At 35.9% G+C, this 5058-nt stretch overlaps 1 non-coding gene across 1 annotated transcript; it reads right to left on the bottom strand.

The window, feature by feature from the left end:
- Positions 1-3783: 3783 nt before the first annotated feature.
- On the bottom strand, positions 3784-3856 carry TRNAA-CGC (transfer RNA alanine (anticodon CGC)). Its single transcript has one exon. It is a non-coding gene; the product is annotated as a tRNA-Ala (tRNA).
- Between the last annotated feature and the right edge of the window lie 1202 nt (positions 3857-5058).

Genomic DNA, 5058 nt, shown 5'->3' with positions numbered 1-5058 from the left:
CAGCAAGATCCTTTTTGACCCACCTCCCAGAGAAATGGAAATAAAAACAAAAATAAACAAATGGTACCTAATGAAACTTAAAAGGTTTTGCACAGCAAAGGAAACCATAAACAACACCAAAAGACAGCCCTCAGAATGGGAGAAAATATTTGCAAATGAAGCAACTGACAAAGGATTAATCTCCAAAATTTACAAGCAGCTCATGCAGCTCAATATCAAAAAAACAAATAACCCAATCCAAAAATGGGCAGAAGATCTAAATAGACATTTCTCCAAAGAAGGTATACAGATTGCTAACAAACACATGAAAGAATGCTCAACATCATTAATCCTTAGAGAAATGCATATCAAAATTACAATGAGATATCATCTCACACCAGTCAGAATGGCCATCATCAAAAAATCTACAAACAATAAATGCTGGAGAGGGTATGGAGAAAAGGGAACCCTCTTGCACTGTTGGTGGGAACGTAAATTGATACAGCCACTATGGAGAACAGTATGGAGCTTCCTCAAAAACCTAAAAATAGAACTACCATACGACCCAGTAATCACACTACTGGCCATATACCCTGAGAACACCATAATTCACAAATTCATGTACCAAAATGTTCATTGCAGCTCTATTTACAATAGCCAGGAGATGGAAGCAACTTAAGTGTCCATCGACGGATGAATGGATAAAGAAGATGTTGCACATATATACAATGGAATATTACTCAGCCATAAAAAGAAACAAAATTGAGTTATTTGTGGTGATGTAGATGGTCCTAGAGTCTGTCATACAGAGTGAAGTAAGTCAGAAAGAGAAAAACAAATACCATGTGCTAACACATATATATGGAATCTAAGAAAAAAAAGAAAAAAAAATGGTCATGAAGAACCTAGGGGTAAGACGGGAATAAAGATGCAGACCTACTAGAGAATGGACTTGAGGATATGGGGAGGGGGAAGAGTAAGCTGTGACAAAGCGAGAGAGTGGCATGGACATATATACACTACCACATGTAATATAGATAGCTAGTGGGAAGTAGTCGCATAGCACAGGGAGATCAGCTCAGTGCTTTGGGACCACCTAGAGGGGTGGGATAGGGAGGGTGGGAGGGAGGGAGATGCAAGAGGGAAGAGATATGGGGACATATGTATATGTATAACTGATTCACTTTGTTAAATGTATAACTGATTCACTTTGTTATAAAACAGAAACTAATTGTAAAGCAATTATATTCCAATAAAGGTGTTAAAAAAATAAATAAGTAAATAAAAATAAAATAAAATACATTGTGCTGCCACGTGTGGTTGGTGAAGACAAATCCCACAGGCATCTGAGTAGCATTCCCTCTGTTGACTATTCTTGTCCTCCTTGACTTCCTGGATACAACTTGCTCCTTCTTCCCTGGCTCTCTCCCTCTCCTGAGCAACTTCATCACCCTCAAAAAATGTTGGACTTCCTTCAGGTTTCATATACTTTTTCTCTATTTATACCACGCACTCAATCACCTACAATTTCAATTATCACCAGTTTGAAGAAGACCATTAAATTTGTATTGGTAACATAGACCTCTCATCTAAGCTCTAGAACCATATATCAAACTATTTCCTCAGTGGTGACTAAGACATCCGAGAAGCCTTGCCACAATGTTTTGTCTTATCATAGTATCTCCGACACCCAGCATAGCTCCTGGCACATAGTAGGTAGGCATTATTAAATGTACAGTGAGTGAATGACTGAATGCACCTTTTATAAAAATTAATCTGATTTCCATATTAGATAAAGAAGAGAGATACTACTGGAGAGTCTGATTTAGTTTGAAGCCTCCAACAATCATTCAAATATGAAGATATGAGGCTCTGAAATAGGATACTGAGTGTAGGAACAGAGTAAAAGGGGTCCAAAGAGTCATTGTTTAGAAGAGAGTTCTTACATGCCTATCTTGTGGCTTGTGCCATTACCTCTAGAGAGCACAATCTCTTTCCCTCCTCCTGTCTAAATTATTCCAGTCCTAGAAAGAGAGACTTAAATCCCACTTTTTCCATTAAATTTAATCTGCTTACCAGATCCCACATTATTTTTTCTTCTCTCAACTCTTACTAATATATATATATATGTGTGTGTATATAGATACACACACACACACACACACACAGAGAGAGAGAACAGCAGGCACATGTAAAACTTAGCGCTGTTAATCACTACTTTCTTTGGCTCTAGGCAATTTTTTTAAATATTTCTGAGACTTGTCTTCATATCCTACAAGATTATTGTCAGGATTAAAATAAATAGAATAGCACATAAAATTCATTTTGCATAAAAGACACAGAACCTTCATTTCTACTGTACTTAAAGTGAAGTTCATATACATTGGCAAATTATTTTTCTCTAAATATTTCAGGTTAACCAGAGTGAGATATTTAATGAAGGTCCTATATGTCCTTGTAGTCTGCATGGCACACACTTTATACTTTGTCCTTCTATAACTATCATTCTGCAGCTACATAACTCAACACAAAATTTTAAACATCAAGACACATGCTTAAGCTGATGAAAAAAGTGATTGAGCTTTAATAAAAGACAGATAGTAAAATAATCTAAACATACTTTTTTCAAAGTTCCTATGAGGTTAGTATTTCAATAAAATATTCACATACAACTCCAAGAATTTTAAGTATTTCACATGACACCAAAGTACAGAAACTATTATAAAGCACATTTGTTATTTGGCTACAAACTATAAATTGTCTTCAGAAACCTGAAAGTTTCTGGTTTTTCCTACTGTCATGATGCTCCTATTCATCTCTCTACTATCCTGTAACTCACTCAGGCGTATAGGATTAGACTTCTAGTGAGTTGGAACCACATTTTACTGCATTTTGTCAGATGGCTCTTTGCTAAGCATCTACATGGAAATGTAGGCAGAGTCTTTAGTTAGCAAACAGATAAGATTAAAAATTGATCAGTTACAGTCACTTTTTTTTTTTTTACAAATACCAGACTTTATTATGTTTTACTCTTTGTTATTTAAATCTTAAGTCAGAAAATTTTTGTGTGAAGCAGAACATTCTGTGAGTTTGCTATTTAGACTTTTGTAGAGGAATCATCGAAGTGAAAAATTGGACCATCTTGTTACTGTCACATGATTTCGTATTAGCTGCTAACCTACATTGCCTTAAATTAAACATGTGGCACTGCCATACGTTTCTTGTCACACTTTTCTCAAAAGTTCAGCTTTTTCTAAACATTAAGTTGCATTTGTTGAAAGTAAGGTCCTAAAAGAACCATGAATTTGAGAGCTTTGGCCAACGTGAAAACTATGGAAGGATGGCATTTGCTCCTTGATGACCTGATGCCAGGCTCATGCATCCACTTCCAGAATCCAAAGCTCTGTCATTGCTCAGCAGCTACTGACAAGGCCCAAACTCAAAATACTTGGAGAGTACACCAGAAAGATATTACATGATTCTGACTGGAATTAGTTAATAATATTTTTAACTGTAAAACTATATTAATAAGAATGTAAAATTGAAGATATTATATGAACATCTTTGGTGCATTTAAAGGCAAAAGTATTGGAAATATCAATTAGTGAAGAAGATGAAGAACTTGAGTTTTTAGCTATATCATGTATGTTGCATTTTTGTTTTAATATTTATTTATTTATTTGACTGTGCCGGGTCTTAGCTGCGGCATGCAGGATCTTCTTTGCCATGTGCAGGGTGGCATGAGGGATCTTTTTTTAGTTGTGGCATGTGGGCTCTTAGTTCCGACTTGCATGCAGGATCTAGTTCCCTGACCGGGGATCAAACCCTGGCCCCCCGCATTGCGAGTGTGGAGTCTTAGCCACTGGACCACCAGGGAAGTCCCCGTATGTTGGTTGCAATTTTAAAACGGTCTTAAGCCATTCCTGATGGTATAGGGAGATAAGAATTTTCAAGAAAAATTGAAAAAGTTTTAAATGTTACTAAACAGCATTTTAAGGTTGTTTAGATATTCACCAAGCATTTATTAAGCACCTGTAACTTGCAAGGTGCTGTGTTATGTGCCCAATGGCAAGTCTTACAGACACTGACTCTGCTCTTGGACTTGAAGTATACCAGGGAAATAAATTTTAGTGACTGATATTACAAAAGAATAAACACTTAGTATTGTAGAAGTAAATAACAGGGAGGCACAACAAACTTCTTGTTATCCTTTGCTAATTAAATCAGCTATAAAACATTTTATTCGTATGCAAGTTTATACACATATCCTAGGAAGGAAGGCACATGCATCAGTGGGAAGAATGGCACACTAGGATGGTCAGGCAAAACATCTAAATCAAATCTAGTAATCAATATGCTGCAAGTTGTTGCAGACAGCACGTTAAGAGATTTAGGGTAATCAGAAGGCAAAATCAGTCAGGAGAAGAAAGACCACATATTCATTTTGTTAATGTCAACTACGGAGGAGGAGAACATACTCAGTGAAAATGTCCATGTGAAATTTGGCGTGGGGTGGGTGCAGAGTAAGGCTCAGAAGAAGGTTGGAAATAGGGATATAAATTTAAAAACCACCGTGAACAAATAGGTGGTGAAGCCACTGGTGATTACAAAGGAAGAATACAAAGAAAGGGGAAAGCTGAGGATAGCTCCTATATAAACACTAAAAAAGGAAAAGGAGTTATACTCTAACATAATATTTTCAGATAAAAATCTGAAATACCTGATGTGCTCCTACTAAATACCTGAATATGTATTACCGTAATTTTAGGATACTACTCCCCTATTCAGTTAATAATCAAAGTTTAAAAGTAGTTAAATACCAGTTTAAAAAATAATACTTTCCATTTCATATAAATGCTATTACAAAGTCTAAAAATAAATTCTAACATATCATTGCCTAGTAAATACATATGAATCAGTTTTATAGCACAGACATACACGCAAATACACATATACTCTGTATTTAGAGAAACAGCATGACAGCACTGGAAAATTTGCAAGACTTGGTCCAACTGGCTCTACAGCCCATTCCTTTTTCTATTTCAAACTACCAATGGACAGCTTAGTTTGAGAAATAAA

This window comes from Pseudorca crassidens, chromosome 4, assembly GCF_039906515.1.
Source record: "Pseudorca crassidens isolate mPseCra1 chromosome 4, mPseCra1.hap1, whole genome shotgun sequence".
NCBI classification, from domain to species: Eukaryota; Metazoa; Chordata; class Mammalia; order Artiodactyla; family Delphinidae; genus Pseudorca; species Pseudorca crassidens.
The sequence above is the reverse complement of the archived record's forward strand: the minus strand, read 5'-3'. Positions and strand labels throughout refer to the sequence as shown.